This window comes from Rousettus aegyptiacus, unplaced genomic scaffold (genome assembly GCF_014176215.1).
Source record: "Rousettus aegyptiacus isolate mRouAeg1 unplaced genomic scaffold, mRouAeg1.p scaffold_m13_p_11, whole genome shotgun sequence".
NCBI lineage: Eukaryota > Metazoa > Chordata > Mammalia > Chiroptera > Pteropodidae > Rousettus > Rousettus aegyptiacus.
Genome location: NW_023416286.1, coordinates 69,157,147 through 69,171,060, shown reverse-complemented (window position 1 = coordinate 69,171,060; position 13,914 = coordinate 69,157,147). Strand labels below are relative to the sequence as shown.

Below are 13,914 nucleotides of genomic sequence, written 5' to 3'. Positions count from 1 at the left end.
TATGTCCCTTTTTTGATTTTAAATAAATGCTCGTTGCCTCTCACGTTAGCTTTTTATTTTCAGGCTACTAATGTCAAACAACTATTTGATGATGACTCTTTTATAAGAAATAATTATATTGCTTAATATATTTTTATTTTCTGATTACCAATAAGAAACAGAAGAATAGCACAGAGAAATGTATAAAATGAAAGAGATTTATTATACTCACAGGTCCTAGCAGAGGGAGGTACTGAATCCCCAGAAGGCCAAACAGAGGGTACCCAAAACCTCAAATTGGGATTTCTCAAGCTAAATGCATACACACACATGCACAGAGAGAGAAAGAAAGAGAGAGAGCGCCAGGGAACTGGTAGGCAACAGCCTTCATTGGGGGTCAAGGATGGAGTAGATTTATAGCATGTGGGAAGCATATTCATGGTTTAATTTGAATGTAATATGCCTAGGAATGGGCTGACTTGGGGGAAAATGGACACATCATCATGAGGCTTTATCACATTGTTGCAAATGTTTAAGCAGGTGAGTGTGGAACAGACTCAGAGAAAATGAATAAAATGTGAAAGAGAAATGAGTAGTGCTGGAACATTGAGGCAACTTTTCCTGTACATGACAATGAAAAAAATCACATTAATATTAAGTCATATTTTGTGGAGTTTAAATCCAATGACTGGTGTTCTTATAAGGAGAGGGAGATTTGGACATAGGGCAACACACACATGCACAGAGGGAAGATGACCATGTGAAAAAAGAGGCAGAAATTGGTGTGATACAGCTACAAGCCAAAGAATGCCAGAATGCCAGCAATCACTAGAAGCCAAGAAAAGAGCAGAATTTACTCTTGCAATATAGAGAACTGTGACCTTGCTTGAATCCATCCTCAGCTGGTGCGTAGATTTTTCTGATACTCCGCTGAAGAGGAAGCCCCTGGGTCATTCCCCTAGTAGAGATGCAAAGAAGGCCATTCCATCAAAAGTTCAGCATTCTGAAAGGATTTAGAAATCCCCATACATTGGGGATTCCAGATCAAGCCTTTGACCTAGGAGAATACATTCACAGCTCTCGACATTGAGAAAGGAAGACACCTTGGAGATGTCAGAATTTCTTCTCAGTGCTTGGGACTCCCTGTGTATCCCCATGTTGATGACTGATACTGATACCCTTAAGCCATAGACAGCATGAAGCTTGGTCAAGAATATGACAGCAAGCCAGGCTGCAGAAAGCTGCAGCTACTCAGTACGACCTTCTGAAGTGGTGTTATTTTTGCAGCTACCTTTCCTTTGATTTCAGAAATAAAAAGTAATATTTCATTATGAAGTTGGAAAAAAATAAGAGTTAGAAGAGACAAAAACTGTTTAGTTTGACAAGTAAAGACAATTTATACTGTAAGGTACAAGTTTAAAATAGTTTGAATTGAGTTAATTAAGTAAGTCGAAAGGGATGTTACTAGAGATCATGTCAAGTTACCCAAAATTTCCTGGTTTTATACAAAAAACAATCATTAGATGAGATTGAGTAAGGTGAATTAAAAAAAAAGAAAAGAAAAGAAATGGTATCAGTGATACAGGGCACGGAGCAATGCTCTAAAAAACACATGCATAAAATCAAGATGCATGAACACTGTGAAAAGATTTTATTCCTGTGGAAGTTGGAATTGCACAAAGACTAAGATGTTGATCTGTTCATATACTTTTAAATATAAGGATTTAGCTGTCTTTGGAAATATGTTTGCTTTATTTTTTGTTTTGTTTGTTTTCTTTTGTTTTGTTATAGGGAAAAATAATTATAGGCATTGTAGAATCCTTTAAATAGATAGTTCTAATTGAACCAGCAAGAAAGAATCTCTAAGAAATGTAGCCAATCCTTCTTTGAACATGATCCAAATGTATGCCCTTTAATAGTGGGAATTTTATTGGACAATTGAGATCAAATCCTTGACTAGTTTGACTTCTACTTTCTTAGTCATGGGAATAAAGATAGACACAAATGTAAAAAAATAAGTCTACCAATGTATGCAGTTGTAAATATGTGTATACACACTCACATTCACTAACCTCTTTCAAATGTTAAACATTGAATTAGATTCTACTGTGTTCGGCAATGATAAGATCACCGCACATGAGGGGGCACATTTTCTTGAAAGACAGAAATTAAAATAAATTTTAAAAAATCCTTGAGATAAATGCATTAGCAAAAGTATGTTGAGTGATCTATTATAATATCAAGAGGGATCAAACATCTTTTTGGAGTTAAATAGGAAAATTTTCATCATGATAGAGTCTTTGAATTTGTCTGTTTCTCTAGAATCCATAAGAGCAGATGCAATGCTTCTTCTGCCCATCATGGTATATGAAGTGCACACAAATGCCTGCCAAATAGCTATTAGGTCAATATTTATGATATAGAAGAATGACATTTAAATGAAACCAATAGTATATTGGAATGAGGTGTCCTATAATTTCTTTTTTTTTTTTTAATTTTAATTTTATCAGCAGCTTCAGATGCTAAAATAGGATGAAGTTTTCATTAAGATTTCAATGATTATAGCCATCAAGTCTTGGTGTTATTTCTCTTTCTTATCCCATGAACGATGGCTTTTTATATAGTTTAAAGAGTAAAATCAAAAACACTTAGGTAACAAGCCATTACAATCTGCTACATTATACATTTCTTAATATATTTCACAGTATGTTTTCCATAAATCCCTTAATTCTAACCAAATTGCTTTTCTCATTTTTTCTACACAAAGCCACAGATTTTTGTTCCTCTGAAACATTTTACACAATATTCTTCTTCTTCTTTTTTTTTTTTTTTTCCAATTGTGTTTTCACTCACCAAAATCCTGATTGTCGAGACCTGGTTGAGGACTTGCATGCAGAAAAAACTTTTCCAGTGTGCTCTAGTGAGCATTTTAATTCTCAAAACTCCTTTAGTGGTGACACTAAAATACTGTCACCACAAATAAGGGATTTTAAAATATATAACATAATGTAATTAATCAAAGTTATGATATTAAACTGCTTGTCAAGGGTAATAGAGCCTATAGTGAGGGTCAATGTATTGAAAAATTCTAGGAAGTCATATCTCCTTCCCAAGCAGGACATTATATTTTTGAGACTTGAGACAATCATTGAGGTAACAGTTTTGTAACTTCTGTTCTATGATACAGACACACAGAGAGAGAGAAAGAAGAGAGGAAGAGAGAGATTCTATATTTATATTGTTTTCATTTATATTGAGAAATAATTGACTTGCATCATTGTATAAATTTTAGGTATACAGTATGATGGTTTGATTTTTGATTTACATACATTATGAAATGATTACCACAACAGGTCTGATTAACATCCATCATCTCATATAGAGATTAAAAGAATAGGAAAAAGAATATCTTGTGATAAAAAGTTTTAGGATCTACTCTCTTAACAACTTTCCTATATGTCATACAGCAGCGTTAACTGTAGTCATGCAGCTTATTGCATCCCCAGTGTTACATTTGCTATATAACTGGAAGGTCGTATATTTTGACCACCTTCCTCCAATCCCCCCTAATCTACCATCCTTTGTCACTGGTAATCCTAAACCTGATCTCTTTTCCTATGAGTTTTTTGTTTGCTTGTTTTATTTTTGTTTTCTTTGATTCCACATACAAATAAGATTGTATAGTATTTATCTTTGTCTGACTCATTTCACTTAGCATAATGCCTTCAAGGTTCATCTAGGTTGTCACGAATGGTAGGATTTCCTTGTACATTTTATTGTATTGTATTGTATTGTATTGTATTGTATTGTATTGTATTGTATTGTATTGTATTGTATCTTATTATTTTATTTTATTTTCTATTTTTTTAGGCAAGACAACCCTTGGTTGACCTCACAGATCGCAAGGACCTTGTCAATTTACAATCCCTTATTTTTTTTTATTATTTTTTTTTATCTTTTAGTCTTGCAGCACCTGATCTTCCTAGGTGGTCTCCCATCCAAGTACTAACCAGGCTCAACCCTACTTGCTTCCAAGATCAGATGTGATTGGGCTTATTCAGGGTGGCATGGCTGTTGACCCTTGTACATTTTAATATACAAAAATATATTTTTCAAAAATATCTTTGACATTGTGAATTATAAAATATAATTACAAAATCACAAAATAATTACAAAATGTTGCACCTATATAACAATATGTTTAATTTGTCAATGCTGACATTTCTTCTGGACCTTACATTTGATGATTGGACCAAATAATTTTTACTATTTATCAGATACATCATATTTACTTATGGATTTTGAAATTTACAAGTGAAATTTATAGTTGTATATGTGGTAAAAAAAAAAATAGAACCTTTTATAGCTCAGAAAATAGTTCCAAATATAGATTTATTTATCCAAAAATCACACTATTTTTGTCAAAATCAGCTGATTTTTGATAACTGCAAAATAGCAGTGGTCATCATTATATATATAAGATGTTATTAATGGAATTTTTTTATTTAAAATCAAACAACTCTGGGATGATATGTTTCCAAATTACTTATAGATTCAAGATGATATCTCATACTAATTTAATTTTCAAGAAATATTGTTACAACATTTTTGTCTTTTTTTATTCTTTTCTAAATGATCACATTTTTATCATCCAGTTTGAAAAGAAAAATTAAAATATTGTAAGCAACAGAAATAGGTTTTATTTCATATGTGAATTATGATTTGTTGGTAATGACTTTTTTCTGTTATGAATGATTTTCCAGTTGTGTCCAGGAACAAAAGAAAATGATGCTGCGATCAATTTTTGCTGCAGCATTTTTCCATTTATACAGTCACGTTATGTGATGTATATTCTTTCAGTTAGCTTTTTAAAAAAAGACAGAAGTGCTACATTTACGAAATATATGCTCTTACTCATAATTTAATCACCATTCTCATTTTTTCATTTTTTGCAGTTTCTAATCAAATAATTTTTTTCAAAAGAGTATACTCATAATATTATCTCCACTTAAATTATGTGAATAAAATGTCTCAAAATTTAGAAACTAATGTAATCAGATGTAAAATATAATCGTGTGCAAAATAAATGTATTTGTACATGTCAAGTCCTTTATTGCAAATATTCTGGGTTATAGTAATGACAAAGACCACTATGTTTCCAGACTAAAATCTGTGCAGCATATTGCTGAGCTTCCTATTTATATTTACTTACAGAGCTGCATAACCGTGTTATCCATAGCCTTGGATAAATCCTCGCAGTAATTTCTCTTGGAAAAAATTGTTTTGTTCTAAACTTCAGAGAATTTACATATAATCTATAAATTAAGTTATAAGTTTTCTATCAAAAAAGTACTCAAACAGTGAAAAAGTAACAATAGGCAAGAATCAGCAGAAGAAATGGAAAATTGTGATAGATCAGCAAGGACTTCTAGATGTTAGACATAATAAAAACAGCATATCAAACATATGTATTTAAAGAAACAAAAGGCAAACTCTAAGTTATTTTGAGAAAAAATAATTGTATAACTGTGAATATACAGAATGAACAGACTCAATAAACTATCAAATAGATTTTCTAAAATGAAGAATGAGCAGACTTGATAAAGATTCAAATAAACTTTCTAAAATTAAAAATGTATTCACGGATTTCAATTTCTCACAATGACACATCAGATAATTTATAATTAATACAGAGAAAAACAAGAGACTGTGTACCAAAAAGGAAAAAAAAAATGGACTAATTTCATCTGTCTGAGGGCGTGAGAGAGTTCACAAGATAGCAAAAGTGTACCTGATTTGTAACTAAGTGATGATGGAATCTAGGCTGATAAGGGTATTTTCGGAGTGGTTTATATCTTCTAGACTTTATCCAATTTTATAATATGAGGCTGAAAGACTGAGCACCACTTATGTCAGTCTCTGGAAATAGTGGGTTCCTAAACCTCAGCACTATTTATTTACTTCGTGAACCAGATAATTCTTTTTTTTGTGGGGGCATGGCTCATAATTTATAGGATGTTTAGCAGCAATCCCGGCCTCTACCCCAATGATGCCAGCAGCACTTTCCTAATGTGGCAACTAAATTGTCTCCAGACATTGCCAAATGTTCCAGAGGTTTGTGAGTTTGGAGCAAAAAATCACTCTAGCTCCCTTACTCGCTGCCCATGAGAACCCCTGAAATTGAACAGTTGTCGGAGTTCAGAATCTGCCAGAAGAAGAAGTACTGGTATAAACTACTTGTTTAGGAATATGAAATAGTTTAAAGTATTTACAGTTTTAATCCCCTACCTCTGTAAGCACCCAAAGAAAGACTGTCTTCATTATTTATGAATGAAAATGTTGATGATGTGTCCTTGTTTTATCTTCTTACACAACCTGGGAGAAGTCCAGACAGTTTTTGGATCTGTTTATGATTGTTCTTTTTTCTATTTTTCTGCCCTTTTTCTTTATTTAAGAGTTACATGTATATATTTGTGAACAGGATAATTAAATCAAACCTTGAAATTATAATTTAAGTGATGCTTGTAATCCATGCATGCATGCATGCATTCATTCATTCATTCCTTTGTTTGTCTTTACAGTGGAAGGGTAAGAAAAGTGGTGAAGGAAATCTTTTTTGACAGAATGGTTTCTAAGCCATGACTGATAAAGAGACCAGTCAAGCAAGGTGGCCACTTATAAGAGAAAAACGAAATAAATGACTTGGAGATAATAGATCAAGTGTCAGTGGGAATTTAATGAAAAAGCGAAATCTAAGCAGTGGGAAAGTTAGCCCAAACTGAAAGTAACTAAGGACTAATCTGAGACTGCCAAAGTACCAAGTTATACCTGGCGAAGGAATGGGGTCAAAGGGAAGTACATAGGTGGTTGGGGTATGCTTTGATTGGAATAACTCCTTCCTTCAGATAATCACCGAAAAGAATTGCACAATTTCAGTGGGAGAGAAGCAGAACCTAATTTAAACATTATATTGGTGACCACTTGTGGAGCAGGTATTGAAACGGATTTTATGCACGAGACATTAAGGAATTCCTTTTTTTGAATTAGACACTGTATATAGAAAGGCATGTTCGGTTTACTCGGGACACTTAGCTGAAGTTTTGAAAGAAACTTGGACAGATAAACAAACTCTCGATATGTCGATCAGAATAATAGCAGAGGTGTATAACTCATCCTGAAAAAGGGAATTGTCATACAACCCTAAAATTTTTAAATGAAATTCCACTTCTGAGGTTGCTGAACATTCAGAATGCAAGCAACTTTGGATTGGTCATGTAACGATACTAGTTTTTTTTTCTAATTTCTTTAACTCAAGTTATGATTAATGACATAATAAAAAAGCCTCCAACTGTTAAGACTCCCTAAGTGACTAATGTTGGAGGAACAGAATAATGTAAGATAATCTGTCATGGCCCTCCTCTCTCAGCTTCCCCAAGATGGGGCTAAATAATAAGAAAGAAATAGTATTCTTCAAAATAAAATAATAATAATAAAAGTGGTGGAAAAACTTTGGAAAAATTAAATTGATTTCAAGTGTTAAGCTATTCCATTAAAATGATAAACATCAAGGAAATAAGTGGTATAACTACTAAATCAGTAAACATAGTGTGAAAATCAACCAATCAGTCAGTCAGGCTTTTACTTTGAAATCAACCAACCATAAACGGAATTACTCCAATGGCCAAGCTTTTAAGATAGATCCATCAAAAATTTGGTAGCTACCCCATTTATATTCTTGATTTTAATACCATTTTTAATGTCTTGTCAACTATTCAAACAACAAATTTGTTTGAAATACATATGTATATGATCTATAAATGTATTATACATACATTATTTCCTTTATGTATATAGATCCTTTACTAGAGGGTCAGGTTTCTAGGCTCAACCCTCAAGGGGAACCAAGGCCATTTTTATCAGATGAGTAAAATGACTTCGGTATGAGGAAGAAACTTGACAGATTGTTCAATGTACCCACCATTTGCATACCCCACTCTGTGAACAAGAAAAGAAACTCAAAGCTGACATCCACTGCCTAATGACAGAACTTAGACCAGCCCATAGCTGGCAGTCAGATCACTTTGACCTATTATCCATAGTTTCAGGTGGATGTTGATGAGTTCACAAAGATAGTCACTCATTCTGGATTTTGATTTGCATATTCATTAGCTGAAGCAAAGTTGTCTAATCTAAGAAGTATAGAGCTGAAAATATTTCAGTTTGGACCTCATTTATATCTTCTAATCAAGGAACCTACGCCCTGATGCAGTGCAATAATGAACTAAGTAGAAAACAATGAAATATTCATGTTTCTTGTCATCTATAAAAATAGTTTGATTGAAAATTAAAATGCACAATGGAAATAACTGTTTATGAAACTTTATGATAAAAGACCAAAAGAATTGAATGAATATACACTAAAATTTAATATTTGTGTTTTTGAGTTATTTTGGGGAAATAGGGCATTTTATTTCTTGTTTTCCCTCACCCCACCCCAGCTCCCACTGCTTGTTAATCCACGACCTGAACTGCATTTATGAGTTCTGGTGGAAGGATCAATTTCTAAGTATGACAGTATTTCTAAATTTTACTCACTGAATTCATATGGGACTAATGGGATGAGTTATTTCTTCTTCTCAGTTGTCTATGCCAGTAATAATAGCGGATGAGACAGTCCTACACTAGTATTTATCCAAGTTTTCTCCATTTCCTCTATGTGACAAGGGATGGACAAAGGGAGAAACATTGGCCAGGTTTATCTATTGCTATTACCTTGATGCATCAGTCCTCTGGCTGAAACTGATGGTCTTACTCTTGGAAGGAGCGTTAGGTGTGCTAAAAAATTAATGACAATTGGAAATAAGTGGAGGAATTGCTGATAGAAAGGAAGCCAGTAAATGAATAATGCAAAAAGCAAAAGCTAATGTTATTTTGGTGCCTTGAGAAAGATCAAAAACAAGAGACTTGATGTTATCATTTTGTTGTATTTACAGATGCCTAATAGGGTGAAGCTATTTGCTTTCTTTTCTTCACGTCCTCAGCCATCAGGTGTTACCTCTTGTCTTTTTGATGACAGCCATTCAAACAAATGTGGGGTGATATCTCACTGTGGGTTTCATTTGTGTTTCCCTGATTAGTGATGTTGAGCTTTTTATGTCCTTTTTGGCCATTTGTATATATTCTTTGGAAAAATATTTGATTCTTCTGCTCAGTTTTTATTTGGGTTGTTTTTGCTATTGAATTGTATGAGTTATTTTTATATTTTGAGTATTGCTTTTTTATATATTTTGGATATTATCAGAGATATGATTTGAAAATATTGTATCATATGCTGCTTTTTCATTTTGTTAATGTTTTTATTTTGCTGTGCAGAATATTTTTAGTTTGATATAGTACCATTTGTTAATTTTTGCTGTTGCTGTTTGTGTTTTTGTGTCATACCCAAAAAATATTGTCAAGACTAATGTCAGGATCTTTTTCTCTATGTATATTTAGATATTTTGGGGTTTCAGGTCTTATATTTTGTCTATAGCCCATTTTAAGTTAATTTTGTGAGTAGTATAAGATAGGTGTTCAATTTCATTCTTCTGCATGTGGTTAGGCAGTTTTCTCCACATTATTTATTGAAGAAACCATTTCTCCCCATGACTATTCTGGGCTGTCTCATCAAATATTACTTGATTGCAAATGTGGGGTTATTTCTGGGCTCTCAATTCTGTTTCATTGGTCTATGTGTCTATTTTTATGCCAGTATCATACTGTTTGATTACTATATCTTTGTAATATAGTTTGAACCAGGAAGTATAAAGCCTATAGGTTTGTTCTTTCTCAGGATTGCTTGGCTATTTATTGTTTTTTTTGTGATTCTGTACAACTTTTAAGATACAGAATTTGGTGTTTATGATTTGCATATAACTCATCGACTTCTACCAAATATATATGTATTCCTGATCAATTTTGAATATTTAATAATATTTACAATATATATTTTATGCAAATTCATCAGCCTCTCTCTATATTTTTTTCTACTTGTATTTGTCATTCAGTATTCTTCCTGAGATTCATTTCAATTAATGCATTCTTCCTCTTATACACAATCCATATACATGAACATAGCTGAAATCATTTATGTATCCTCCACTTGATAGAAATTTATGTTTTCTGGATTCTTTACTCTCCAAAGCAATGCTGCTATAAATATTCTCATGCTCTTTTTTCCGCCAAAGAATGAAACTAGAAGTAAGTTATACCAGATTTTTTTCAACTTCCTTTCCAAAATGGTTTTTTTTTTTTTCCAATTTCGAAATAGTATGAACCAATTGTGTGTTTCTGCATCCTGTTCTGCAGACTGTCAGTAATTTTTGCAAATTGAATGGATGTGCAAGTGTATTTTACTGTGTTTTTAATCTAGATTTTCTCCATTTTTCCCTATAAGATTAATAACTTTTCCTTATATTCATTGCCCATTTCAGTTTTATTATCTTTTAAGTACTTGTTTATGTCTTTTGATCATTTTTTTTATTCAGGCATTAAAATTTTTTTCTTATTGCTATATGTAATAGTTTGATACATGTTCTTGAGAACAATCCTTTGATCATAGCATGCATGACAAATAAAGTCCTCAGTTTGGAGATTTTTTAAATTCCAGTTTCCGGTTATTCATTAATTTACAAAATTTTAAATTTAAATACTGAATTTAGAAATGAATCAGAAGTCATCCCTTATAATGTGATTTAATTTACTTAGAATAGGAATAAATACAAATATTATGCAAATAAAGAATAATATTTCAATATACGACATGAACGTCTTATAAAAAATAGGCATTATAATTATCTATGTATTATTTTTTTAAGTTGGCCTTGCAAGTAATCTTCACTTTATTAAAATTTTTAAAAAAGAGGAAAATTTTATTGCTATGTTTCTACTATTTTCTCCTCAGAATTGAACATTGAAGAATAACTTGCAAATTACCTTATGAAAATAACACTCCATTTTTCCATATTTATATCTGGATAATACCCACATGTGTATTTATAGTTCAAGTCATCCATAAATAGGAATGAAGGCAGCTTTCGTTAAAATGATCTACTCCTGTTATGCATTTCAAACAAAATTTATAACTCAGATTTAGATGATGGCAATAAGATGCAAACGAAATAATCAAGGATGAAGAAAATATGTAAGTATAGAGAATTTCCAAAACCCACTGTAAAATCAGTAGGTGGTTAGTCTTAATATTTATTCATATGCACACATATATAAATATATTTACATTTTAGATAGATAGACGATAGATAACTAGATAGATGATAGATGATAGACAGATAAAATTCTATATATATTTTAAGATTTAATTAGTTGAAATGATCTCCAATAGAAAGCTTTTTACATTTATTATTCAATTTTTTATTTTATAAAATATTATAGAAATTAAATAAAATAATCAAATAGCCAAAGGAGTAAATTTAACTGCCATTTTCCTTCTCCATAAGGTAGGTGATTAGGAAGATAGGTTTACACCCTCAAGGCATTTACATATAGAAATGTTTTATGTTTATATTCACTGGTGAAACTTTTAGAAGTTATTTCTCTAATAGAAACATACAGATAAACATTAAATATTGTGTTAATACAGCATCGAAGTACATTTAGAATAAAAATGAATATTGTATTTATTAAGTTCATAAATAAAGCAAGATTTATTTGAATGGAACAAAACAAAGAAATGAAGGGAGTTAATAAAATGTGCATTTTATTACTAATATCTGAAACATATCTAATGATACTCAGCTTTTAAACTTGAGCTATGTCCTATAGCACTTCTGAATTCAATTAGTTCTTATTATATTAAGAACATACAGTCTCTTAATATTGAAATTGTTATTCTTTAGTCTATGGTAATACATATGATTAGAAAGAAGCAAAGTGATTTACATTAGTGAAGCAATTCCCTTCACTTCAAAACTTGTTCTGCCTGTGTGTGCATGTGTGCATTTATATTTATGCTTATAAGTTCACGTAATGTGATATATGGAAACTTTATTTGACACACTGATATGAGGACAGTGTTATTTTTATAATTCATGTATGCCTATGTCTTGAAAATGCTTGTTCATAAAAGGTATGCAATGCTCTTTTGTGTAGCATTAATCTCAAACTTCATACTTTGTAAGTTAGAGTAATTGCCAATAAAAATGTTTTAAGTCATAAAATGTTTTATTTTATGATCATGTATCTATTGCTCAGCTTGGTTATTCAGCTCAGGCATTAGAATTATCTCATTCATGATATTAGATTAATTCCAGAGATCTAAATAGCTAAGTTTGAGAAAATATCATAACTTTATGATTATGTTTTAAACAATGTATTGAAAAATGTATTACAAATGTTTTGAGTTATAAATGAGAGCAAGTTAAAATATATATCTTTCCATATTAACACCTTCACGTCTACTAACACTTATTTTGACATTAATACTGTCCACGATTTTGATTCTATCAGGACAGCACTCAGATTTAGCCATAGCAGTTCACTTATTTAACTTCTCTGTATTGCCGAGGAAGTAGGATGGAGTACGTTTTCTCTGTCTTTCATCATTCATTCATTCCACTGACTAGAGGAGGTTGTTATTACTATCACTGGAAAAAGTGTCATAGGAGCTAGTTGTACAGACAACATAACCTACCATTCCATTGCTTCATCTAGTCCCTGCTTTTCAAAGCTGCTGCAGATAGCTTAGGTCTGCTTCGCCTGAAATATTGGACAGAATTCGTTCTGCTATTTTCTAAACATACCAAAGGTCAATTTTGTTTAATACAATGTACAAAATCTTAGATAATTTACCATATTAAAGAAAGGAAAGGAAGTCCTAAACCAAGACGTTAGGTATGAAATGCTTCTTTACATTTCTGTATGATGCCTATGTATTAGAAATAGTCACAAATTTTCCCAAAAACAACACACTGTCTGATATTGGCATACTAAATAGCTCTTAGAGATGACTAACACCTTTTATGTAGAAATATGTCAGCTTTTGTAAAAAGAAATGTGGGAACAGTTTGACCTTTTAAAATCAACATTTTAAAACCTTACAATAAGAAAATTGCTATAATTCAGACTTTCATTTAAAATTCAAGAAATTATCTTTGGCAAAATGCATTTCCTTTTCATTTTCTCTCAGACACATCTGTTTAGCTTGAATAGTATTCCTCCCAAAAGGTATAGTGAACCCCAAATCCCTAGAACCTCAAAATGTGATTTTATTTGGGAATAAGGTCTTTGCAGATATAATTAGTTAAGGTGTTATACTGGAGTAGGGTGGCCCTTAATACAATATGACTGGCTTTTGGACACAGATTCAAACAAAGGGAACAGGCCTGTGAACACAGAAGTTGAGATGGGATTTACACTGCCAAGAAATGCCTGGGGCTACTAGAAGCTAGAAGAGGAAAGGAAAGATCCTCCCCTAGGAGGTTTTAGAGGCTGTTTGGTCCTGATAACACCTTGATTTCACTTTTAGACTCTAGAACTGTGAAAACAAAAAGTTTTTCTTTTTTAAACATTCAGTTTGTGGCTACTTCGTTATGACAGCCCTCAGAAGCTAATATAACACACTTAACCACTTAACTCTGGCTCTCTCTCTTTATAATTACTCTATAGAAAAAAATTTTTTTTTGGTTTGTTTGGTTTTTTGGGTTTTTTTTAAATATAATTATGCTATAGGCATGAACATGATTTTATCTTTTGATGTAGAAAAGATGTCTCTGTCAGGATGAGTAAAGGGCGTAATATTAATTGTAGAAGTAAGAAGGGTACCCTAAAAATGACAAAAAAGAATCTAGTCTGTTTTGAACGGCTACATGTATATTTTCTTGGCTTTTCAATAAAAGCTCTATCAGTGCATTTGGCTATTAGAGCAACAACATTAATTAC

The 13,914-nt window shown here is 31.9% G+C and overlaps 1 pseudogene; it reads right to left on the bottom strand.

Moving 5' to 3' along the window:
* Window positions 1–3,940: 3,940 nt before the first annotated feature.
* On the bottom strand, window positions 3,941–4,058 carry LOC118609859 (annotated as a pseudogene).
* Between the last annotated feature and the right edge of the window lie 9,856 nt (window positions 4,059–13,914).